This window comes from Apodemus sylvaticus, chromosome 22, assembly GCF_947179515.1.
Source record: "Apodemus sylvaticus chromosome 22, mApoSyl1.1, whole genome shotgun sequence".
Taxonomy (NCBI): domain Eukaryota; kingdom Metazoa; phylum Chordata; class Mammalia; order Rodentia; family Muridae; genus Apodemus; species Apodemus sylvaticus.
The window spans coordinates 44,085,215-44,112,041 of record NC_067493.1 but is presented as its reverse complement, the minus strand read 5'-3'; the positions used below and the strand labels follow the sequence as shown (position 1 = coordinate 44,112,041).

At 55.6% G+C, this 26,827-nt stretch overlaps 1 protein-coding gene across 22 annotated transcripts in view; it reads right to left on the bottom strand.

The window, feature by feature from the left end:
• The window catches only part of Ncor2 (nuclear receptor corepressor 2), a 162,324-nt gene extending 137,092 nt beyond the window's left edge, over positions 1–25,232 (bottom strand). For all 22 annotated transcript variants that reach the window (XM_052167904.1, XM_052167921.1, XM_052167923.1 and 19 more), the window contains exon 1: positions 25,012–25,232. The gene's annotated coding sequence lies outside the window, so the exon portion shown is untranslated. The remainder of the gene's footprint in view (positions 1–25,011) is intronic.
• Between the last annotated feature and the right edge of the window lie 1,595 nt (positions 25,233–26,827).

Below are 26,827 nucleotides of genomic sequence, written 5' to 3'. Positions count from 1 at the left end.
CTTGGCTGGGGAGGAACAAGGTCCCATGACACTCTGGAGGACAGCAGAAGTGGCACAAGGTGAGGGGCCCAACAGGGAATGCCACCAAGCAGATAGCACCCTGGATGTGAAGGAGGGCGTCTCACGTGGACCCCACAGAGCCAACAGAGGGCCAGAGCAACTGCCCACAGTGGGCTAAGAGCAGGCCTGTGGACAGCTCGGGAAGAAGACAAAGAGGTGGTCTGGTACCCCCAGCCCCTCATTTAGTGCTGACAGTTACCTGAGGTGGCTGTCCCAGCTTCACAGGAAGGAGGCTGAGGTTGAACCTAGAGCCTACGCCCCCCACCACCACCCCACTCCCCACAGATACAGCAGAGCCTGGGCCAGGGCTACTGGGGCACTAGGAAGATGGGTGCAGCTCATACACAGGCCTTGTCCCACATTTTATTGTCAATTTGACACAACCTAGAGTCGCCTAAGAGAAGTAACCTCTAGTGAAGAATTGTTTCTATTAGCCTGGCCTGACTAATGACTGATGTGGGCGGGCCCCGGCACACTATAGGTGGCACCGTCCCTACCCCTACGCAGTTGAGCTTCAGTTCCTGATTGAGTTCTTGCCCTGACTTCCTTCAAAGATGGACTATGATCCAGAAAGTTTAAGTAGAAATAAATTCTTTTCTCTACAAGTTGATTTTGGTCAGAGTGCTTTGTCACAACAAAAGAGATCAAGTAATAACAGGCTTGCAAATACACACACACACACACACACACACACACACGCACATACATGAGCACACACTCACACAGCCCAGACAGTCAGCTGGTTCCCATGTGCAATACTCCTACTAGCAGGTGGCCTTGCCGCCTGCGATGGGGAGCACTCTGCTGCCACAGGGAGCACCCCCTGGGTTCCCCGGCTCACGGGCACACTCAGCAAGCCTCCCTTGCTTTCATTCATTCCTCTCCCATCAGCAATGTCCCATGCACGGGCACGCCGCTGGCCCCCCCCCCACACACACACACACACACACACGGCAGGCATGCACTCTCCTCTCCATCCTGCCCCTCCTGCCCCCGGGCACACTTGGCAAGCCATGTCTGCAGAGCCTCCGCTCCTCTCACCCAGTGCTCCCAGCCAGATGCTCCTGGAACAGCCCTCACTCGGCAGACAGAGTGTGGGGTGCCCCTCCTTCCCAGCTCAGATCAAGCTCCCCCTCCAGGGGCCCCTCCTACCCCCTGGGGCTTAGAAGTCAGTTCCCAGCAGAGCCGCTGGGGGAGGGGACGCTTTCCAAGGCACCTCTCCCGGGCCTCAGGCGGCACTGTCCTCAAAGGCAGGCCCACAGGCAGACTAGCCAACTTGTTCCCCCATCCCTCCTTCCCAGGAATGGAACAAGCACTGACTCTTCCTTTTCCTCCTCCTCCTCCTCCTCCTCCTCCAGGAAGCCACCTGACTGTCCCCTACCCAGCTCAGAAACAAAGTAACAGGAGGACAAGAGGCTGCCCTTGAGAACAATAGGCCACCAAAGGGAATGAACCCCTTACTCCAGGCCAGGCAGTAAGACAAGGGGCCATAAACACAGAAAGAGGTCAGACCTTAGACAGCCAAGACATGGCCACGCCCCCTTCGGGGGGCACCAGGAGAGGCAGCTCTAGAACTCTCAGCAAACCTACAATGGGGGAGGGGCACACGGAAGTGGAGCTGCAGTGAGGGGCTCAGGACAAAGAACCAGCTAGCTGTGGAGGCCTGGGGCCTGGGGCCTGGCACAAGGACCTGCTCTCACATTTCAGGGTTTACAGGCATGGGGTGGCAGGGCCAGCCTGCATACCCAGAGCAGTCTCTGGACTTGAGAGAGTGCCCTCCCAAGACCCTATCTGTCTCCTTCCACAGAAAGACTGGACCTAAGCCATGAGCCCGCTGCAGATACCCAGGAGCAAGGCCCAGCCCTGTGCTCCTCAAGGCCCAGCCTGCGCTCCTGTGCTCCTCAGGGCCCAGCCCTGTGCTCCTCAAGGCCCAGCCCCGTGCTCCCCAAGGCCTAGTCCCGTGCTCAAGGTCCAGCCCTGTGCTCCTCAAGGTCCAGCCCTGTGCTCCTCAAGGTCCAGCCCTGTGCTCTTCGAGGATCCAGCCAGGTCAAGGCCTGTACCTCCTAGCTCCTATGCCCTAGACAACAGATGACAGAAACTATCTACTGGTGACGACCCCAGGGGGCGCTCAGCACAGGCGCTCGGCACAGATGTTCATTACCTGCCAACCTCTTCCTGGCCAGCAGTCATTCTGCTTTGTCCATGACCGAAAGACAGACAACCCTTGGTCCCCAGGCAGAGGAACTATGGCCAGGCAGGCCCTGGAACCCAATCGTAAGCACGAGGCAGACCCTGCCCTGCAGCCCACACTCCAAGCCAGACCACTGTTGCCCCGGTGTCGGGAGCAAGGCACTCGGCACCTAGTTCCCACTCAGGACCCTCCGCTTCCGGCAGCCCCCAACAGACACCTGGAGAGGTAGCACTGCTCACCAGGAGCCTGGCTTCCCCTAAATGAACCCCCGCACCCCCCTCCGCCAAGTTCTACAGCCAAGAGATCCAACTGCAGGAACACCGAGAGATGTAATATCCTAGAAATGCTCCGAACTAGACACAATCCAGTCCAGCCCTCAACGCACACGTGAAACCCTCCCCACCCCACCCCACCCTCCATGCCAACCCCATGCCAATCCTATACAAACAGCTGTTTGAGGACTTGAACCAACGCAGCCCAGATGCCCAAAGCTGGAGTAGCCAGATCCAAGGCTCTGTGGGACCTGGGGGGGTCCCCCATCCTCCCAGGGTAGCCTGGCCGGGCACATCTTTCCACACCAGGTAAACAGGAAGCCTACCCTGTCCCCCAGGGGCCGGTGTCACTGTGGGCGTCAGCAGCTGAGACAGCCAGGCAAAGGAGACGACTCCACCGCCCTTCCATTTAGAAGCGATGGGGATATTTTATTTTCCTTCTCAAGTGACAGCTGAGACGCCCGCCCTCAGCGGCTCTCCTTGAAGCTGCAGAGAAGCAATCACAGGGAGGCCACCGAGGTCTCAGCTCCAGCAGCTCGGCTGCCACGGCCACGGCAGGAGGCGGATGGCAGCAGCCTCACCCCTGCAGCCCTCCCAGGAGCAGGGCAGGAGCTGTGAAAACGAGGCCTGGAAGGCCAGCAGTATGGGATGGGGGGATGGGGGGGCCACAGGGGGAGCACACCACATGACACGGCCTTAGTGACAGAGTGAGGGGACACAGGCTGCACCAAGAGGATCACAAGGTCAGAAGAGAAACAGAAAGCAGAGCTGCCCACTATCACGAGAATACAAGGCCCCCAAGTGCACCTGCCTGGCTCCCCAAGACATCAGGCCTCTTCAGTCTGGGTACAATGTAATGACTGGGGGAGGGGGACTGACATCATGGGAACAATACCCAGAGCCACCATGTGGGCTTTGTACCAGTCACGGTAATGTGAGGAGGGTGCCAGCCTTCCCAACCCCACCTCACAAATGGAAACAACCCCCAGCCGCAGAACCACCACAGAGACAGGGAGAATTGGGGGATGGGGAGCGTACCCTCCACCCTCACTCAGGACTTGGGAGCCTGGCCCTTCCCCCAGACTACCCACCCCTCCACCTCTCCATGCGGCTCAGGACTCAAGGCCTGGCTTCTCAGGCGAGCCATCCAGCTTCTCACCCAGGGCGGGATGGGGGAGGGGGAGACCAGCTACAAAAGACAGAACCAGAGGGAGCAATTAGAGGCCGAGGCCAGGAAGAAGCCGCATCGACCGACCGCCTTCCCAGAGAAGGGGCCTCTCTGTGGTCAGAGGCAGTCTGGCTCACAGCCAAGCACAGGCCAGGCCAGGACAAACCAGGCCGGGAGCCCACAGAGGCCCAGGCAACCCGAGACGCCATCTGCTATCCACCTGTCCGTCAGCAGTCACGCACACGGGCCTAGCCCCTTACAAACCACCACTCCCAACAAGTGCCGCTCTGATACTATTACTACTTTTATTATTAGCTTTGTCTTTTGAGCAGCTAGGAGTGGGGTAGAAACTAGGCTCCCAGGCATGTCAAAGCCAGCACCCTGCCACTCAGCGACTACATCCCCAGCACGCGGGTGGGGGGCGGGGGAGATGCAGGAAGAGGGGTGAAGGCCCCACAGAGAGGACTTAACCTTCCCAGCTGTCTCCGTGTATTCCTGGCCTAGAGAACTGGGGGCGGGGCAGAGATCAGGAGAGCAGATGCGGGATGCTGATCGGCATCTGAGGACGGCAGAGAGGACATAGCGCGGCTGGCTGCCTCACAGGCCTGGTATGGAGTCACCAGGCTGGGTAGGAAAATGGCCAACCCTGCCCACCAAGCTTGCTCTAGGGAGACTCAACCCAGAGCCCAGGGAAAGTTAGGCTTGCTGCAGAGGGTCCCAGCCTCAGCCCAGGGAAGAGGTGCAGGCCACCAGAGGCGGCGTGTGCTGGGCCAGGGGCTACAGCGGAGATCAGGGCTGCGATTGCTCTCCAGAATGCAATTAATTGTCTGGGTCAAGAAGTGGATTAAAGAGATCTGTCACCCAGGGCTCAAGGGACAGTCAAGAGTCCTGCAACCAGAGCTAGAGGAGGCAGCTGGCATTGGAGGTGTCACGTGGGAGGCAGACCGTTGCTTCCTACACCCCATTCACAAAGTCCCCTGTGTGTGCTGACACTCCCTGGCACGACTGTCCACCCCACGGTGCCCAGTGTGGACCCAGGAGGGACTGACGTTCCTCCATACCCCTGCAAGGAGGATCAACCCTCAGAGCCTGGCTCACCGCACTCTGCCCTGTGCTTGCTGCAAGCTGGGGCTACCCTGAGTCACTTCAGTGTGTCCAGTCTAGAAAATGGGGTAACATCTCAGCACCCCTCCACGCTACACCCCAGCTTTGCAGCTCTGCATTCTGAGATGTTGATCCCAGACTCACTCTTGGGCTGATCATACAATTGGAGAAACTGAGGCTCAAGGAGGCCAGGGAGGGAGAAGACACTATTCTTAGAGGTCCTTTCTCAGCCCAGCTCAGCATGTGTCTGGAAGCCAAGATCACCCGGGGTAAGGGCGGAGAGAGACCCAGCACCCAGCACTCTGCGCTCCGGAAGTGACCGGTACTGACACACAGCCTGGTCCAGTTAGGTTTCTGCTTCGGGCTGTGTGCCAGGCCCAAGGGACTCCAGATCACTCATACACACACACACACACACACACACACACACAAGCAAGGGAGCCTGCCCATCACCCAGGGCAGCAATTCAGCTCATGCAAGAGCCCATCCCTGTCCATCAGGGACGGCCCTAGAGCCTTACAATCTGGGATCGATTCTTAATCTTAGGATAGGGTGAGGCCCGAATTCAAATTCTACCACTAACATTTTCCGGCTGACCTGACATGCCGTCACTCATCCTACAGTGACGCTAAACCACAAGACTACAAAGTGCCGAGCCAAGAAGATTAATAAAGAAAACTTGAGGTTACTGCACTTGCCACCAAGGCCGGCAACTGGAGTTCAATCCCTGGAACCCACATAGCTTTAGGAGAACCGATTCCCGCAAGCTGTGCTCTGACTTCATGTATGCATGTATGCACCACAGTCTAAGTGTCTAAGCCACTTTCCCAGCAGACACAATAAATAAAATTAATGTAATTTTCAAAATACCTGTTTGTGGATGTTTTGCCTACATGTATGTTTATGCACCAACCACTATATGTGACAATATCTGTGGAGACCAGTAGAGGGTATCGGGTCCTCTCCAACTGGAGTTACAGATGGCTAAAAGCCGCCACTGTGTGGGTGCTGGGATTTGAACCCACGAGTCCCCTCTGCAAGAGCAACAAATGCTCTGAACTGCCGAGCACCTATTTCTCCAGCCCCTATAACAAATGTTCACTTAAAAATTAAATAGCTGGCCGGGCGGTGGTGGCGCACGCCTGTAATCCCAGCACTCTGGGAGGCAGAGGCAGGCGGATTTCTGAGTTCGAGGCCAGCCTGGTCTACAGAGTGAGTTCTAGGACAGCCAGGGCTACACAGAGAAACCCTGTCTCGAAAAAAACAAATCCAAAAAAACAATAAAAACCAATAAAATAAAACAAAACAAATAAACTTCATTAGTTTTTACATGTATTTATTGAGACAAAAAATATGGAATAGTCATTACAACGCAAACAATCGAATGCTGTTTGGCATACCCAAGTCTGGACAACCACTGCTATGTAGTTCCAGAATATTCTGCTGCCCTAAGTGACCGTGTCCACTGAAGTCTCCTGAGAACCCTCCCAACTGCTCCTCTGTTCTCCTCAGATCCATCTTTAATGGAGGCGTCACCCTCAGCTCCCTGGGGCTTCTGGTGCTCCCTCTTCCCTTTCCAGGTCACTCTGGGTCATGCTCTAGGGGTAGAGCTGTGGTGTTTCACTCCATTTTGTAGCTGAGTAATATTGGATTGTGTGGCTAGGTCAATGACATTGGTTTTTTTTTTTTTTTGAAGACTTATTTATGCCCGGTTTATGTGTCTGCTTGCCCTGCCTACAAGAACACAGGTACATCCCATACACACGGTGCCAACGGGTCGGAAGAGGGTATCAGATCAGCTGGAACTGGAGTTAGAGATGGCTGTGAGCTGCCGTGTGGGCGCTAGAAACCATGCCTGGGTCCTCTGGAAGAGTAGACGGTGCTTCAACTGCTACACCACCTTTCTAGTCGCATAACGGTGTTTTTAAATGAGAAAAAGAAATGTGCTTTAAGTAACTGTGGGGCAGAGAAGATGGCTCAGTCGGCAACGCGCCGCCTTCCAAAGCGTGCCAGCAGACCTGAATCTGGATCCCCAACCTGTGAGGTCTCACCAATGGCGAGATGGGAGGTAGAAACATCTGAGACCCCCCTGGCTGGCCAGCCTAGCCTACTTCAGATAGTCCAGGTCCCAGTAAGAAACTGTGTGATGAGCCGGGTGGTGGTGGCGCACGCCTGTAATCCCAGCACTCTGGGAGGCAGAGGCAGGCAGATTTCTGAGTTCCGAGGCCAGCCTGGTCTACAGAGTGAGTTCCAGGACAGCCAGGGATATACAGAGAAACCCTGTCTCGGAAAAAGGAGAAAAGAGAGAAGAGAGAAGAGAGAAGAGAGAAGAGAGAAGAGAGAAGAGAGAAGAGAGAAGAGAGAAGACAGAAGACAGAAGACAGAAGAGAGAAGAAAAGAAAAGAAAAGAAAAGAAAAGAAAAGAAAAGAAAAGAAAAGAAAAGAAAAGAAAAGAAAAGAAAAGAAAAGAAAAGAAAAGAAAAGAGAAAAGAAAACTGTATGATGGCTTGTCTATGTTCCGCTCAGGGAGTGGCTCAAATAGAAGGTGTGTCCCTGTTGGGAGTGGGTGTGTCACTGTGGGCATGGGCTTTAAGACCCTCTTCCTAGCTGCCTGGAAACCAGTATTCTGCTAGCAGCCTTCAGATGAAGACGAAGAACTCTCAGCTCCTCCCGTACCATGCCTGCCTGGATGCTGCCATGCTCCTCCCTTGATGATAATGACTGAACCTCTGAACCTGTAAGCCAGCCCCCATTAAATGTTCTCCATATAAGAGTTGCCTTGGTCATGGTGTGTCTGTTCACAGTGGTAAAACCCTAAGTGAGACAGACTGTCTCTAGGGAACACAAGAAACATCTGAATAATAACACTGAAGTGTGCGTGTTTGTGTGTGTGTGTGTGTGCGCGCGCGCACACACACACACAAGAGAAACAGCGTGGCCAACTGTGTGTAAAACTCTATACATTCTCTAAAAGTCATTTTGGAGAATTGTGGGCTGACTAAGTCCTCTCCTAAGAATGAATCTGTAAAATCATAAAGCAAGGCTAATGCCTACCATGATGCCGACCCCTGAGCAGTGGGAAGAGCCAGCCAATGGGTGGGCATGGTGCGTGGGAGCCACTGGCCCCGCCCGCCCGCCCTGTTGTGACTCCCTAACTCTCCCCAAGACCACCTGGGGCCTGTTGAAAAGGCCATGAGCTGAGGAGACCTGACTGGCCACAAAGACTCCATGTCTGTCTCTAGGGAAAGGCCTCTGGGTGGGTGGGACAGCATGCAGGAAAGAAAAAAATAAATAAAAGCAGTGTGGCAAGACCTGGGGAAGCCACCAGTGAGGCACAGCAAGGAGTCCTCAGTATCTCTGTGACAGGGCTGGTCCAGGCCAGGAGACCCTGGGCTGGCTTCTAGCTTAGGGCCTGGCCTTGGCAGTGACAGAGATGGGAAACTTTTCTCCACCCACTGCCGTCTCAACCTACAGTGGCGTGGCGGTAATCATGTCTCCTGTTACCCGAGAGACACAACCAATGGTGGGGTCTCCATGGCAACATCCCGGCCCTAGACATCCTAGAAACTGGTAGAAATGATGGCAGCTTTGCCCAAGAGAGTCCCAAGCCATCCAAGTTCCCACCCCATCACACAAGCTTTTAGTGACCTGGCCAGCCAGCAAAGCTGCCCTGCAGAGCAGGCACTGAGGTCACAGGCCCTTTAGCACCAAGGGGACTCTGTACCCGGTCACTCCTGCTTTGCCCCAAAGCTTCCACACACCTACTGTCAAGGACTGAGCTGCTGGATTCACGACCTCAGGTCTTCATTCAAAACATGGGAACACGAAAACTGAGTATAAAGGCAGATACAACGTAAGCCTCCTTAGCGGGGCGCAGCCGCAGCCTTGGTCCACAGTGCAAAGTCCCCAATGCTGGCAAGGATCGCAAGGACCGCCACCAAGGAAGCCCCAGGCCCAGAGTGCGGCAAGCAGGAGAAGGGAGGATAAAATCCTGCACTTCTTCCACAGGCCAGGTGGCTCTCGGCCTACCCAGCTTTTATCTCGAAGGAGATAAGCTGCCTGCTCAAGTTCCCGTTCTCGATCAAATGAACCCACTTAATCCCCGTAGGGATCTGTGCTGAGAGGCTCCCAGGGCCTGCAGGGAAGGCCTGCTGCTACTACAGAGCAGCCAAAGCCATGGGCTTCACATCCTGGGCAAGCCACTCACCTCAATCCCAAAGCAGCCCATGGCATTTCCTTGGATAGGGATACTGGGACTCCAGGGTTGGGGGGACCAGGCTGACTGCTCCTCACTGCCCCCCTCAGAATAATCCATGCTCCCCCACCCCCGACACTGAACTGCCAAGACAAAGGTAGCAGGGCAAGAGGGCATCTGCAGTGCCTGGCACACACTGAAAGCATTTCAGGGATGGAAGCTACAGACAGATGTGGGCAGCAGCAGACTTAGCTGAACGTGGCTTCCCTACCCCGAAAGATACAAAGAACCACAGGCGGTGAGTGCCCCATGGACACTGGGCAAAGTCTGTAGGCATTTCTGGCTGTCACAAACGGGGCAGGACAGGGGTTGCTCCGGCACTGGTGGGCAGAACTAAATATTCATGTGAAGGAGCCAAAATGTCCATCCCAGAAATGTGAGCAGTGCTCAGCCTGAGCTAACCTAGGCTACCTGAGACACTGCCTCAAAAACATTAAGGAAAAGGCAGCGCTGTATGAGCGCCCCCTTCCCTGTCCCTGAAAAGCACAAGTTCCCTCTAGGAAACTGGACTGTGCTCAGATGGTCTGTTTCTAAGTTCCCTACCTACAGGAAACACGGGCCCAGAAGCAAGACAGCCCTCCCTCACACAGTTGCCAAGGCTCAAGCCCTGCCTGACGGAGGTGTGCCCTGGCAGAGTGGCCACCTCCACAGAGGCAGGCCCCTTCAGGGAAGGCCCCACACCTATTTCTCTTTACTCCCCAGTGCATGCTGGGAAGATTTCCCATTGTGATCTATCTATCAATCACAAATACCGTCTGTGACAGACACTAACTACTCAAGAAATTACAGCAACCCACAAGACATGGGTTGGGTAATTGACTCAGGTCTAAGGATCGGAACAACTATGCAACTACTACACACAGCCAGTGGCTTGGGTCTAAATCCTCCAAGTTCCATAAACAAGCTGAGAAGAGGAACACTGCCTCATCCTGGTTTTACACATAGGGAAACTGAGGCGGCGTGTTTTTTTTAAAGATTTTATTTATTACATATAAGTACACTGCAGCTGTCTTCAGACGCACAGGAAGAAGATGTCAGATCTCATTAAGGATGGCTGTGAGCCACCGTGTGGTTGCTGCGAATTGAACTCAGGACCCCCGGAAGAACAGTCAGTGCTCTTAACCGCTGAGCCATGTCTCCAGCCCCGAGGCAGCGTGATTTAAACAAGCCAAGGATATGGGGGCGGGCGTCCAGGATTCCAGGATTCCCAGAGTGCCCCTGGGGCCTGAGGCCTACCTTCAGGAGTATGGGAAAGTCTGGGCTGGGCCATCATAAAACTGTTACTGTTCGCCCACTGCTGACCTACAAACTGGCAGGGCTGCAGGGCTCACTGTGACAGCAGGCTGCGGCTTGCCTCCCGCAGAATGATGAGACCGGTGAACTGGGCCAGGAGGACATGATGGGGACCAGCCCAGTAAGGAAACACGGGCCTGAGGAAGCAGAAAGATGTGGGCCGGAAAAGCCAGAACCCAACTAAGGCAGCACTGGCCTGGCCTGCAGTGAAGGACCAGGATGGCAGTGTCCTGTGATCTTAACCAACAACACAGCTCCATATCTCCTTGCCTCCTGATCCAGGCTAATAGACGATAGACACAACCCACTTCTGCCTTGCAGCCTCTGCATCCAACACACACACACACACACACACACACACACACACACACACACACACACACACACGACATGACACTTGCATCGAAGGATCTCATTTCATTTAATTGCTGTTCCAGTTCCTGGCGACAGGCCCAGAGGCCTTGGGACAGGAGCCGGCAATTTCCGCCTTTCTCTGCAGCTGGGGAGCAGGCCTCTGGGCACTGCCTACAGCAGAGAGCCCAGGGCACCTGCCCCTTGGAGACAAGGCCATGCCTGGGGGAGCGTATCCTGGAGAACCAACTGTAGTCTGTCACGGGATAAGCTAGGGTCACACTGTCCCCTGGCCATCCGCTAGAACAGTTACACTAGCTTTGAGGGAATAAAGCACAAAGAGAGGACATGGGACCACAGACCTTCCTGCCTCCTCTAGCCTCCCCCAGGCTCCCCCAGCCTCCCTGGCCTCCTCCAGGGTCCCGCAACCTCCCTGGCCTCCTCCAGCCTCCCCCGGGGTCCTGCAGCCTCCCTGGCCTCCATGGCCTCCCCCGGGATCCCGCAGTCTCCCTGGCCTCCTCCGGCCCCCCCAGGGTCCTGCAGCCTCCCTGGCCTCCTCCGGCCTTCCCCCGGGGTCCTGCAGCCTCCCTGGCCTCCTCCGGCCTCCCCAGGGGTCCCACAGCCTCCCTGGCCTCCCCCCCCCCCGAGTCCCGCAGCCTCCCTGGCCTCCCCCCGGGGTCCCGCAGTCTCCCTGGCCTCCTCCAGCCTCCTCTGGGGTCCCGCAGTCTCCCTAACCTCCCCAGACCCCTTGCCAACAGAGTCCCTAGCAAGATGTAATTCTTTCCTATTGTTCCTCATCTTGTTCTCCAGACCTCAGGACATAAGGACCACCGATGTCCTGGGTCTGAGACAAACACCATCTGTGTGACTGTGACCCCAGCTCTAGGTGAGCACTGGCTCAGCACACGCTTCCTCTCTGGTTATAAGAAGGGACACGACCAGACGACAGTCAAAACCATCTCCACCGTCCATCTCAGGGTGGGAAATACAATAGCAAAGCAAGAAGAAGACACTGTAACTGGGCTGGACCTCTCTGTAGCCAGGGACACAGGACACTGCTCCCCAGCTCCTCCATCCCTAGTCTGCGGCCTCTTCATCATGAGATCCCCCCAACGGTCACCTGGCTCCAGATGACCCTCACCCTAAGTCTCACCTCCAGCCCCGGCTCCCCTCGGTCCTTTGACAAAACACAACATCCACAACTTGGCATCATCTGGGGGCTGTTGTTCCGCTTTAAGACACTCCAAAATAAGCACCTCAGAGCCTCAGGGGAACTCCCAGGGCCACACCCACGGAATCTGAACTCTAGCATCTAATGTTGGGGTCCAAGAAACTCAGCCTCTGCGTTCCCACAAGGCACACAGGGCATGCCCAGATCCGTCTCCCACATGACGTACATCCATCCCCAGGCAACGCAGGGTAGCCGTTTATGAAAATGTGACTCAGGGAGAGCCCATCACTGGAGACACCCACCCCTCTAGGTTGACAAAGTAACAAGCAATCTGTATTCTTGAGTAACTAACTCTTGGAGATTGGGGTTTTGTTTTTTGTCCAGTAGTGAGACTGACCAGGGGCACGGGAAGTTCCTCCCTATGGAGAGAGAGCTCTTCCTCCTCCTCCTCCTCCTCCTCCTCCTCCTCCTCCTCCTCCTCCTCCTCCTCCTCCTCACTACCACCACCACCACCTGCACAGCTGAGGCCAAGAGTAAAAATGAGCACCAGCAGAGCCTGTGTCTTTCCTGAAGTCTCCAGGTGTCACCAGGCCAGGTCACAGAACTCTGCAGGATACAGCTGAGCAGTGGGATGCGTGGGGCTTCCAGAACAAGAGGCAGACAGGAATGAGGACTGGAGAGGCTGTTAGCCAGGGGAGGTAGAGTCTCACAGCCACCCAAAGACCCAACCCTTGGAGCACCAGGGAACCAGGACCCCTATGGCAGTATCAAAGGGACAGAATGACAGAATGACAAAAACCGGTCAGGCTGACCCAGGGCCCTGTGAATCACTCCTGCTTCAAAGCCATTTCTGTCACCTTCTAGTCAGAAAACAGAAGAAGCAACGGCCCAAGACCCTGTCAAAGCAGCAACTTATCAGCTTCCCCTGCCCCCAATCAACAATGGCCCGACCCATGCCAGCCCGTCTCCCAGCCAAACACACCCCAATGTTTCCCAAACCCCCAGAAGTACTCTTCCAGCACCCAGATGCCCAGACAAGGGACTCAAGGCACAGAGAGGGCGGCACAAACCTGAAGGTCACACCGCAAGCCTACAGTACAGTCCCTGCCTTGGTGTTCCCTCGAAGCTGTGACAAGGACAATAGCGGCACCCAGGTGCCAGGGACACAGTGTGTGTGTGTGTGGGGGGGGGGTACAGTGGGGAAATGCAGCTTCCTGTCCATGCTACAGCTGCTATTTATAACTGGCAAGGAGACGCCAAGATAGCAGGGTCAACCTCCCACTCTGCAGAGCCAGCCAAAGCTGTGGACGGAGCCTTGGAGGGTGGCCCTGAAGGAACAAGCTGTCGTGACCAGAGGCGTAAGAGGACGGGGACTGTTTCCAGCCAGCCAAGGGTAAGGACCTCAAGGACAGACAAGTTCCTGCCCAGGCCACCTGCCACCCAGAATGGGGCATAACAGTAACACTACTATGTGCCTCAGTTTCCCTATCTGAAAAACAGGGAACTAGGCACTCTGGAGACCAAGGCTGAGAAGGGCCAGTCCAGGACAGTCACAGCAGGGTTCGAATATCCCCAACCAGCTCTGCCACTAGGGCAGAGGGGATCTCTGGCACAGGGCACCCACAGCTGTCACACTAGCGTGCACACCCGTTCCCACGGCCTGGGCAGGGGCAGACCAGTGGATGCAAGGACAACGTCCACCCGAGTACATGTCACACTGTTAAAGGCAGCTGCCTGCATGACAGATCCAGATGCTGAGGCTCGTCGGTACCTAGGCCTGCTCCACACCAGCCCAGAGCAGTCACGGCCTCTGAGAAACAGTGCTCCTGGCCCCGAGCACTGCAATCCAGACAAAGGTATCAGACATGAAGACGGGCGGATGGGAGACTCAGATCCCTGGAAGCAGGGGCCCTGTACCCACCGTGGATCCTCGCCATTCAAGAACCTGGGAGTGTAGCTGGGGTGACAGACTGCAGCGAGACAGCCTCATACGTTAGATGACAGCACAGACAAAGACCTGGTACATTCCACCCTCACTCAGCCAGGGGAAGGTGTTAGGTACTGACAAACCAGGAAAGAGCCCTCAGGGACAAGCAATGTGGAAGGAAGCAGAGCTGGAGGTGCCCCAGTGGGAAGCCCCTCAGGCAGAGAGCGTGCAAAGGCCCTGGGGTGGACGAACACAAAAGGAGGAGAGGAAGCAGGGGGCGGGGCCTGAGCAGCTGCCAGGCAGGCCTAGCTCTGCTGCTCAATCTGACTGGGTTCTGAGTGTGGATGGGTGTGTCCACATGTGTGTGGAGGTCAGAGGACATCTCAAGTACTGATCAGATCCTGCCTAACCCTGATTTTTTGTTTTTTTGGGGTTGTTTTTTGTTTGTTTGTTGTTGTTGTTGTTTTTGAGACAGGGTCTCACACTACGGTATGGGCCCTTCCAATGAGGTTCGACTGGTTGACCAGTGAGTCCCAGGGGTCTGTCTCTGCCTCCCAAACATTGGCATTAGAACAGTGGTTCTCAACCTTTCTTATGCTGCATCCTTTTAATACCTCATGTTGTAATGACACCCCAACCTCCAACCCTACCTACCACCACTGCCATAAAATTATTTCATTGCTACATAACAGTAATTTTTATTTGTTTGTTTTGTTTTTTCGAGACAGGGTTTCTCTGTGTAGCCTTGGCTGTCCTGGAACTCACTTTGTAAACCAGGCTGGCCTCGAACTCAGAAATCCGCCTGCCTCTGCCACCCAAGTGCTGGGATTAAAGGCATGCACCACCACTGCCCGGCATAACAGTAATTTTGTTGTTACAAGTCATAAGATCTGTGTTTTCCATTGGTCTTAGGTTAGCACGTACGCACGCACGCACTCGCACACTCTGTAAAAGGAGCATTCGGACCCCCAAAGGGGTCATGACTCACAGGTTGAGAACCACTGGAGACTCACGTGTCCACGCCAGCTTTTTACACAGGTCTTAAGGGCCAAACTCAGCTCCTCCTGCTCACACAGCAAACACTACTGACAAGCCATCTCCCAGGCCCTTGAAGTAGTTTGCTTTTTGGTCTTTGTGTGTGTGTGTGTGTGTGTGTGTTCATATATGGGAGGGCGTGGGCACAGCATACATGTTTAAACCTAAGGGCGGTTCTGTGGAGTGAGTTCTCTCCTTTCACATGTCCATGGGTTCCAGGAAATCCAAACTCAGGTCACCAGGCTTAAGACAAGCACCTTTACCTGAGCCATATCACGGGCCATGGGTGTTCATGTGTGTGTGAGTGTGTGTGTGTGTGTGTGTGTGTATGTGTGTATGTCCGTGCCTGTGTGTGTGTTTGTATGTATGTCCATGTGTGTGTCCATGTAAGCAGGATGTCACCATCCTGCCCAGACTGACCTTGAATTTCTGATCCTTCTGCCTCAGCTTGCCAGTACAGATTCCCAGCATGCACCACTGCACCCAGCATGACTGGGATTTTAAAGGTATCCTATGGTGTGGATGGTTAGGGCCAATGCTGAGAAACAATCCACTTCCCAGAGTGACTGTGGCAAGGAGTGGTCCCCAAGGGCTCACAATTCTTGATGCTTCTGGAGCCGGAAGTCCAAGGTCAAGGCAGCACTGGTCCTTCTGGGAATCCCATGAAAACTGGTCCTTAGCCTTCCACGTCCCCAGGGGCTTGCGGTCTGCCAAAGTCCTGCCTCTGCCTCTGCCCCATCTCTTTTGTCCATCATGTCAGCCCCTCTTAAGAGGACACCATTATATTCAGGGACACCCCGCTGCAGCGTGACTTCAGCCTAAATACCGACAACCATTGTAACTTCTTACCACTGACGGTCACATCCTAGGATCCTCTGAAGGAGAACTTCAGTAGGAAGAAGATGCTGACCAACCCATGCCAGGGCCTGGTCCAGGCATAGAAAACAAGCGGAGACAGCAAAGGTGGACCAGGTAAGTTGAAGACACAACCTCAGTCTCCCAAGGTTCAATAGGGACTACCTAGGAGCCACGATGCTTATGGGACTCAGCTGGCCCAGGACAAACTCCTAGGACCTCAGGGTCCCCAAGGCTAACACCGGAAGCCAACTTAGCTCTCCCACAGCAGGCTGTCTGGCACCATTAGGCCGATGAGTGCCAGGCAGGTTGCTACAGCCATGGAGATACCAGGCCACACAGTGATTCTCTCAGAGTGCCTCTATAGCCCTGCAGAGGCCAGCATGAAGACAGATGGGCATGAGAGACATCTCTAGGCCTAGCCTCTGAGACTTAAGACTTAAAGCCTTCAATAGAGGTCCTCTAAACACAAAACCACAGGGCAAACCCCGGCCCTACATCACCCTCCAGTACCGGGAGGCAGGTTCCACCCACAAGGGTAAGCAGCAGAAGAATAAGCTCCCAAGGACATAAGCAAGACAAATACTCAGGATGTGGGGAGCACCCGTGGGGTCACCTCATGCTCCTCTACATGCCTCAAGGGGAGGGGCTGTGAGCTAGGTGACAGCAGGCTTCAGGGCTAAAGGCTCTGAGAGAAGCTAGTGCAAGCCAGTGCCCACCTGAGCCGCAGGCTAAAGTTCCTGGCTCTCTTTCAGCCAGCTTGGATCTAGGAAGCCGTGCTCCCTGAGGACAGCTGTGAGGACGGGGGTTGGAGAGTGGGGTCGAATGCCCCTGGTTCATGCAGGAGCCTGGGCCTGCAGCAGCTGGGTCAAGTCTGCAGGGTGAACCCCCCTGCTCCTTTTGCCTCTTCAATCCCTACAAGGTCTGCTCTAAGTCCCCACCAGCCACACAGGCCTATCCAGACCTAGGCTTGGATAGATTTCCTCCAGGGTCCAAAACACACACAACTTACAGAAAACCAAATGCACCCAAAGACAGAAGGTGGGCCCAGCCACCAGCCCCAGGACAACAGGACAACTGGCCTGAGGGGTAAGGCGAAAGGGGACACAGACTGATCCTCCGGCCACCTGCACAGTAGACACTGACCCCAGGGCCACCTTCCAAGGAGCAATTAACCCAAGAGGCCACTCGGGCCAAAAGATTGACCCCAGGGCTACTTTCCCAAGAGAGATTGACTATGGAACCCATCTAGGCCAGAAAACATTGATCCCAAACCACTGGGATGCTGCGTCCCTACCCCCACCCCACCCAGCTCACACCAGCACAGCCCTAATCCCAGCTCCAGCCACCGCCTGGGGCACTCACCCATCTCTCTTCCCAATCCAGTGCTACCTAAGTGCATCAGAAGAAGCAGAGACATCTTAAAGCACACTGGGCAGGGCTCCAGGGTCCCTGGCCACCAAGAGGTGACATCCCACTGCCCCAGGGCACATTCTTCTTTGGGCTCCAGAAACCCCCAAGTCATTCTGTCAATCGCCCAAGGCAGACAGGTACCCACAGGTGCTCACTCAAAGTTGATCTTGCTAAACCACGCCCCAGTCAGCCTCAGTTTCCCCCCAGGGAACATCGGAGGGAAGAGCATCCTCCCTACCACCATACACAGGGGACACAAGACACCCCACACAGCACCTTCCCCCTGGACCTCAGCACTGAGGCACTTCTCAAGAATCCCCCACATTAAGATAAAATCAATGCTAGGAGCCAAGACAAAGGAATCTGGACCCAGGGTGACATGGGTAACAAAAAAAAAAAAAAAAAAAAGCCCACAGACCCATGCAGACTTGCAGAGCTCCTAAGCTACCAAAGCAAAGGGAAAACAGGACAGAAAACTGGTGCGAATTCCAAAAAACAGCAGCCATCAAGGAAAATGCAGAAACCCACTCGGCGCTCAACACAGAGCAAATGGATCGTGCCCAAAGTCAGCCACCTTGTCTTCCCACTGAATACAACAGTCGGGTACAGTCACTGGCTCAAGCCAGAAGCAGGGGCCTTGAGATCACTCAGCATGACCTCCAGAGCCCTGTCCAGGACCTATGCCATCAGGTACAAAAACCTACAATGGCTACAAAAGGTCAAAGTGGGAATATCATCTTAGGGACCTCCCCCCAACATGCTCTGCCCCTCCACCTGTGTAGATGAGACTTTCAGAACCAGATTCAACAAACATTTATGGACCCTGAAGGCTGTATTTCATAGAATCATTGTTCTGTTTCGTTTTTGCTTTTAAAATGCGGGCCGGTCATAACTGAGGACGCTCTTAATCCCAGTTCTAAAGAAGCAGACCTCTGAATTCCAGATCAGCCACAGCTACATAGTGAGAAGCAGGGGGAGCACTGGGGAGTCAGGGGAGAAGCACACCAGCCCAGGCTCCCACAGCAAGCCGTGGATGGAGCCTTTAGAACCCTGGAGTAAGTCACTTGTGCACCAGAACACAGACCAGTATGGACCAGGACACGGCAATCAGTGTGCAATACAATCACATATACGATGGGACACCAGGGACACAGGGGAAGAGGGACTCAGAGTGGCTGCGCACACCCAGCCTGACTGCCTTGGGACTGGAAGCCAAGGGAGCTGCAAAGCGGTACCCACCCCCACACTCCCCATGTCTTCCTCTTCCTATACAAGCCAGCGTCATGTGTGTGTGTGTGTGTGTGTGTGTGTGTGTGTGTGTGTGTTTAAATGAAAGTGCCTTTCTATGAAGCCCGGAGCCTTCTGCACTTCAGAAAGCACTCCTTGCTGCTGTGTGCCTTTTAAGTGAACAACAGCTCTGTGTGAACAGGTGGCCAGCTACAGTGATATCCCAGCACTCACAAGACTGAGACAGGATCGCCCAGAGTTCCAGGACAGCCTGGGCTACAGTCTGAGTGAGATCCTGTGGCAGTTTCCATGAGAACAACACCCGTAAGCTCATAGGGTTAAATGCCTGCTTCCCCGTTAGTGGAACTGTCTGGGAAGAACTGAAGTATGGCCTTGTTGGAAAAAGTATGTCACTGGCACTGAGCTTTGAGATTTCAAAAGCCCATGGTGGGCCCCTGGGCTTCTCTCTCTCTCTCTCTCTCTCTCTCTCTCTCTCTCTCTCTCTCACTCACACACACACACACACACACACACACACACACACACGAACACACACACACACACCTATAGGATCAGGATGTAAAGTTCTCAGCTACTGTTTCAGTGTTTCCTACTGTGATGATCTGGAACTATCTGGAACTAACCTTCAGAAACCGTAAGTAAACCCCAAATCAAACACTTTTTTTTCATGAGAAGTGAGAAGTATCCTGGACATGGTGTCTCCACACAGCAATAAAACACTAAGAAGGACTCTGCCCTGCCCCCCCCCCAAAAAGAAAACCATAAAAAGGTGTCCACAGTATATTAATTCATAGCGAAGAAAGAAGTCTCACTTATAGGAGGAGGCAGGTCCTCCCCAGGGGACCAGGGAAATGCAAACACACCAGGGACCTAGCTGAATCAGCAGCTACTCCGTCAACATGTGCCACCCAGTGCATAAAGACAAAGCCACCAATGCATGGCTCACACCAGCTGCCTGCTAAGCCCGGGAAAAGGGGAAACAAGGAGGTGCTGGGACTTCAGCCTTGCAGGGCTGCCAGACTCACAGCTATGGTCCAAGTCTGCACAGACATCACCACCTGCCAGAGTGTCTGTCAGACTCTCCAGCCACATGGCCCATGGGCCTGAGGGCCTGCCCGTCGACCCCTCGGGCTTCTCCCTTCTATGATAATGAATGACTAAGCTCCGGAGGGTTCTTTTCAGCTCCTCTGGGGGAGGCTGAGGCAGAAAGAACTCCAAATTCAGACCAGCCTGGGCAACTCTGTGAGAGCCTGTTTCATAAATAAAAAAGAAGATTTAGCATATAGCTCAGTTGAGAGAGAACTTACCCAGCATGCACAAGGCCCTGGATCCAATCCGGAGGACGACAAACCAAGAGCGCTAGTTACAATGGTTCCAGTCCTAGGTACCACCAACCTTACTCTGCGAAGGCTCCAAGCAGAAGATGCTTTAGATCATGCCTTCTACTACTAACATCCCAGTGGCTGCACAAACAACGTTAGAGGTTGGTAGAGAAATGAGGTCATGAGGTGGGTACCAAAGCCACAGGGCAGAGGGCCTGGGAACCATGGGTATCTGGAGCCATTCCCAGGACAGGTAGACCTTCAGGGGAGCATGGAGTATGAAAAGCCCACAGATTGGGAGGAATATGAAGCTCGGGCCAACTTTGCTCCTACAGCCAAAGCCACTGTGCACAGGGCACCCAAGGCAGCCACTAAAGCTGTTTCCGTGAAATAAAATTAAATAAAGCCACCTACTCAGGAGCTTGGCGCTCTGGACACAGTGGGAGAGAGGAACACAGGAAGTCACGGTACCAGTACGGTCTTTCCAAAACGCCCCTAAGGCAACCCAACTGCCAGGGTTACAGAGGGAGGGGAAACCCCCCAACACACCAGAAGGCACCGGTATTCCCATCCTCCAAGCTATTATTGATCCCCATGCAGGTTGATTACAGGTGGGAGGGGAAACATCTCAGCTCCCAGAGCAGAGAGAAGCAGCTGAGATGTGAGTCACCAACCAGGGAGAGGGGAGGAGCCCTCAGCCTCCAGAGGGCAACAAGCCCCAACCTGGGGTCACGGAAGAGACTAGGCTAACCACCTGGGAGCCTACATGGCAGCAGCCTTGAGGAGGGAGGATTCCAGACTAAGGGTACAGAGCTCAGGGGCACCCAAGGCCATAGCTGAACCCCAATACTGCAAAAAAAAAAATTTAAACAGGGAAAAAAGACAAGAGTAATGTATCCTATCTAACTGCACAGCAAATGCAAGGACATAAGTTCCCATGACAAACTCTTCTGTCAAGTCTTTGCTCTCCAATGGAGAAGCTACTTGTGGTGACAGCAGATCCGAAGCCACGCGGGGACTTGTGTGACCCATATGATGTTAAGTACCCAAGCAGCGGTGGCAGCAGGTTGACCCCATCTCACAGAGGAGCAAACTGAGACTTAGAGAGCGGTTCTCCCCAGAACCAATCGACTTGGTGCTGTGGTTCTGAGGACCAAGCCCCCAGAGGTGAGATCCCAGTGGTGGGGGGCAGGGTTCCGACTTAGCAGGTGAGACCCACAAGTCCTATTTAGAGGTACCAGCCTGGGCGCACTGCTTGTGAAGCAAAAGACAGTTGGGAAGCTTTAGAATGCTATGCTAAATCAACCGCCAGCTCAGACACAGTGGATCAAGCAACCTGTCCTGTGCCACGCTTCCATGATTCTATAGATTATCTACCCAGAAAGTCATGACCAGCCAGGGGCCCATGAGCAAAGCATTATGGGTGCCTGCACTCTGCTCTAACACAGAGGTGTCACTAGAAGGAATGTCTTCCCTCACTGCCACCACTGGCCTACAGTCCCCCTGTGACCTTGGGCAACTGCACCCTCTGACCTGTGTTGCTCTCAGAAGCAAAGGCTGAACAAGGACCTCTCCAACCACAGGTTAGGTGTCCCCAGCCAGATTCCCCAGGGAGACCCGGGCAGAGCACTCCGGGTTTCAGGGTTCTCCCGCTTGCAGCTTTATGCCCTGTTAGACACCATGCTAAATAATTCAACCCCCTGTTTTCATTTCAAAATAAACACAGCTCGGTCGCCAAGGCAGATGCCAAAAATTTGCATGAATGTTTTGAGATAAAATGAGACTTCAAAGAAATGCCAGTCTGCCGCTGGCACCGCCCCCTCTCCAAACCCTGGGAGAACGAGTTCCCAGTCTCTGAGCTGCCCTCCCCCACAGCCCTGCAAAGATGGGCAGGTGCCAACCCCATGAAAAAGGTCAGTTCCTGCTCCCTTTCCTGCAGCCAAGGCAGTCTGCTGTGTGAGCCACGAACAAGCCAGGTGTTAGCCCCAGCGTCCAAGGCCAGTCACCAAACCCTCTCAGGGCCTCTGGGACACCACCTGTAAAACAGGACGGTCACGTCCCCATAGCCCACCTCAGAACGTACCAGTAGATCCATGCCTAGTGCCCACACAAAGGCACAATCTGAACGTTGGCACACACAATTAAGTGTTTTCTGAGGCCAGCATGCACACAGTAAGTGCTTTCTGAGTGGTGGCACATTCAGAAATAGTGTTTTTTTCTGGATGTCACCATTTTTGCGACTGGAGCGCAGATCCCCCTAACTCCCGAGAACAGGATTCACCTGGTATACCATGACGTCGATTTCCCATCCATCTCCCTCCCCTCAGGAGGCTCACCTGACCCTTCCTCCCACGCTCCTCTTCCTCCCAGGGAGGTGGGGCTTCCAAGCTACCCACTCCACTTGGCTTTGTGTAGCCCAGCCTTCCCCAGACAGCTGACTCCACACACACCACACACACCACACACACACACCACATCCATCCCCTGGGCACCTTAAGCAGAAATCACCAGCTCCCGAAAGCTGCCGCCTTTGCAGGAAACTGTCCCCAGGTATCACCTGGGAAGGCTGCTATATGGTACTGGAGCCATACAGGAAACAGCATTGAAAAAAAGAAAAAGAAAAAAAAAAGCAGACAGAGGAGAAACACACACACATACACACACACACACACACACACACAGCCAGCCCCTGGCCATAAGCATATGGAAAGCTTGGGCTGGATCCATCTCCCCTTTTAACTGGGTGGCGAGGAGGTGCCACCCCCATCTCAGAGGTTAACACAGGGTTCCCCACCACCAGTTTTGGGTGGGACCCAGCCAGAAACAACGAACGAGTTCCTTTCCAGCCAGGAATCCAGGGTCCCCACGGAGAGGAGGCTGTAGAGTGGCAAACACCTGCTGCCCCCCCCCCCTAACAATTCCAGATCCAGATGTATCACAGCTCAGTTTCTGTTTGCAGAGCTAGGAAACCTTTGGGAGGTAGACTGAGTATTCACTGGGTGAAAAGGGATTAAGTCATGAGCCCTCACCAAGGGGGGAGGGGCACAGCCCCAGGAGGGGTCTCCATCCCTCACCCGGGCCTGACAGCCACATTACCACAGACATGGGTTTATCAATACTATTGATTCCCTGGCAAGCGTAAATAGCTCCGTGGGAAGAGGCTAGGTCTGGCCACTCACTCCCACCCCCCACGTCTGGACTCGAACACCGCAGGCTCCCCTGGCACCCTAAAGAAACAGCGGTAAATTTCCAAACAGGGACTCGGGAGTGCAGGGAAGCTAGGCAGTACCCGAAATGCCCTCACCACCCCCTCCACCACTCAACTGCAGCTCAGCTGGCTGCCAACTCCGTGTTTGCTAGTGCTCAATGGGCTGAGGCCTGGCCCTTCTCCAGCCTGAGGGCCTCCTCCATCAGACCCTCCCAGCTCCCAAAGGTGGGGCAGACACTCTTCGTGGGTTTCCCCAATCCGACGACGACGACAGAGCAAGGATGAGAATCCGGAAATAACAGTAGTCATAGTAACCTATCCAAAGACCCTCTGCACAGACTCGTTTCACAGAAGCGCCCCAGACCTAGGAACTGTTTCTACCCTGACTCTGCATAAGAGAAGCCCAAAAGCACAGCCAGGTGAAGTCATCTGCCCACCCCACCCCCAACTCCCCATCAGTCAGCCACCCAAGATTCGAACCCAGGAACTGAGCTGCAGAACCAACCAGAACGCTTAGGCCTCTAGCCACCTCGCCTCCCTCTGACTATTCTGCCCCCTCCTCTACAATTAAAAAGAAAAAGAGGCCACCCACGAAGTCCCCAGCAGCGGCCTGAGATGCACCCCCTACACGCGCCTGGCCTCAGAGCCCCTTTCATCAAAGCAGCCGCAGGGACCAGAGCTGGATTCAAAAGGGCAAAGCCAAGGCCACCCTAACACACTGCCCACAGAGTCCCCCCAGGGATCCTCTGCCTCCTACTCCTACCTCCCCTCTCACACATCCCTCCACCAAATCTGCAAAGAGGGAGGAAAAAAAGCCGTAACCGTAATAAAACCAGTTCTCACCAACAGGGGGGGAGGAGAAGGAGAGGAAGGGAGGAGGCTGAGAACGAACGGATCCGCCCCCGCTGCCTGCACCAGACTCTCGGGGAGGGCGCGCGCACGCCAGCGGGTGGACCTAGCTGTGCGAATAAAGCTACAATGTAAAGATTATTCAGCCGCCGCTGCTGGGCGCCCCCAGCTCTGGAGGCCCGAGGGACCGCCTGTCTGGACGCCCGCCCTGCTCTCCTCCCTCAAGGTCGGGAGGGGAGGCCACTTCCCACGCGCGTCTGGGGGTGCTGGGGCTCCCGGCTGCCCCGCTAGGCTCGGATCTGCAACTTCCCAAACTAGTGGCATCCGAAGTATCCGAACGGCCAGGGGGAGGGAAGAGGAGGCGGCGCCGCGTCACCGAAGGGGAGGCGCGGCCGCCCACGGGGTTCATGGGTCCCCAGAATGCGCCACCCCCAAGGGTCTCAGATCCTGGCCTGTGCCACCCCAGAGTCTTCGGGGGAAGCAGCCTGGAGGGGGTCCCAAGTCCTAGTGCTGCGCCACCCACCCCCGAGAATCCCGGCCCTCAGGCTGCGCCACAACACAAGGTCCACGGGTCCTGTCCCTCTCCAAAACAGTACATCAGTCATTCAGTCCTCAGGCTGCGCCACCCTGCTGCAGGATCCCCGGGGCTTGGCCTTCAAAACATACCGCAAGGTATCCGGGTCCTGGCCTAAACCGCCCGCAGGGCTCCTGGGTCCTGACCTGAACCACCCCCGGGAGAGTCTCCAAGTCCAGGTCTGCACCTCCCTGCAGGGTTCCCAGGTCTTAGCTGGTGCCATCTCAAAAGGTCCCCGGGTCCTGGCTTGTACCACCCTAAAGAGTCCCCAGGTCCCGGGCTGCTTCATCCCAGAGGGTCCCTGGTGCCGGCCTGCATCTTCCTGCAGGGTTTTCTAGTCCTCAGGCTGTGCCACCCTACAGGGTTCCCCAGGTCCTCAGGCTGCGCCTCCCAGGAGATACCCGGTTCCTGGCCTGTACCGCCTAGAGGGTCCTCGGTTCTCGGCCTGTTCCATCCCACAAGGTCCCCGATTCTCGGCCTGCTCCACCCCGCAGGTCCCTAAGTCTTGGCCTGCTCCATCCTGCAGGATCCCGGGTGCCAGGGTCGCGGCCTGCACCGCCCTGCAAGGTCCCGAGAGTTCCCGAAGTTCCCGCGCCCCCGCGCGCTCCCCGCCGCGCCGCCCGTCCCCTCGGGGGCGCCAACTCCGCCGCGTGCGCCGCCCGGGCCCGGAAGCCACCCGCTCCCTGCCGCTCTCCGCGCACTCGGCCGGACTCACCTCGCCGGCGGCGGCACCGGGCGCTGGCGCCGGGCTACGGCGCCGATCGGGCTCGAGAACGCGGCGGGTCCGGGCTGGGAGCCTGCGGTCTCCGCCCGCCGCGCTACGACGCGGGGCCCGGGCGCGCGGGCCGCTGCGGGGCGCGCATGGCGGGCGCGGGCGGCTGGCGCGGGGACGGGGATGCGGCCCGGCCTGCGCTGCCCGCGGCTCCGCTCCTGGCGGCGAGGGGCGGGGCGAGGGGCGGGGCCTCGCGGAAGCCCGCCCCCGCTGCCTTAAAGGGCCCGCATGCACGCCTTCCAGGCCTGCGCACCCCTCCGCCGTGCGCGCACCCCGAGCTGCGTTTTTCGCCCGAAGAAGGCGGAGCAAATGGCTCCCCGCCCCCTCCTCCTTTACGAACCCCAGAGACTTCACGGGAATCGCGTTTCAGCTATTAAATTATAACTCAGGAGTGTCCAGGGGATGCTGAGACGACGCCCCGGGAGGGCCACCCACGGAGCCCTCAGAGTCGCACGCAGATGCTCAGCGACTCGCTGGGCCCTGCCTGGGAGATTAGCCCTTGGGGAAAGGCTCTGCGGACCACAGCCAGGGACGAGCTGGTTCAGTGAAAGGGATATGAGATCCTGGAGAGGCCCACGCGAGCTCGTAGCACGCGAGTCGAGCTGTGCTTCCCTGTAGCCCGAGCCCCCTGATATCTAAAATGAACAGCCATAGGGAATTTTCCTGGACGCGTACCTAGGTTGCTCACTGAGCCCGTGGCCCACTCTTGGACACCCAATCAGGACCTCTGAGCCCACTAGCTGTAAAGCTCATGGACACGCCCCATAGTGGGCCCTCTCTGCCTTAGATCTTAACAGCAGCCTAGAAAGGGAACCCAGCCCTGCAGCCGCCGCCTTCTTCCTCCTCTTCTGCTTTCCCTAGACGCGTTGGAGAGTTTGATTTTGTTTTTTAATTTAACTTTCCTTTTTTGGAGTGAAGTCTCAGCAGATTCGGTTCTGCCAACAAGAGAGCCCCTAGGGAAAGGGAGAATGGCTGCGGCGAGAGTGCGGTTGCCAGGGCAAGGGCCTCTTCCTCAGGGGTACTGGGGTTCCTGTACCCATGCAGAGGGTTCCCTCTCCCCACCCCTTCTGGGTGAGGGGCAGATGGTGGAGGGGGAACCGAGTCCAAGAGTGGGGGAAAAAAAAGGAAGTGTAGGAGTGGGCGGGTGCCCTTTGGAAGAGGAGTCAGAGGTCAGAGGCACACACCCATGGCGTTGCACCCACTCTTTGGCTGCCCAGCTGGCATTGTAAGGGCCCCAAACCAGACCTGCAGAAGGTTGGCTGGATCTGCCTGGAGGAGGAGAGACACAAGGCTGGCCTCCCTCTCCAGCCTTCCAACTGGTCCCCTGGAGTCATCTAGGGACACTCCTTCATTTGCATAGTTTCAGATTTCTCTCTTGTGCAGAAAGAGTTGGGGTGTCTTCCGACTCCCCTAGCTTTTGCCAACCTCATGCACTGGGGGAGGGGGCTCGTCAGGTAGGCTATGCTTTCAGATGAAGACCAGGGTGGACCACAGGGAAGGCTCTGCAGCCTACCCACCCAGGTCTCTCTAAGGCAAAACCACTGAGGCCAGAGAAATGCATTGCCCTAAAGAGGACTGGCATCTTCCTCAGTCTCTGGCTATGAACTGTGGAGCCCTGTCCTCCTGGGCCACAGGAAAGGACAGACACGCCCCACCGTGACGCTGCAGCTTCATTCCAAAGCCTTGGCTGAGTCCAGTGGTGATTCCACATGACCCAATAGTAGACCTAGGCCTGAGAACTGAGCTGCCCTGTCCAAAT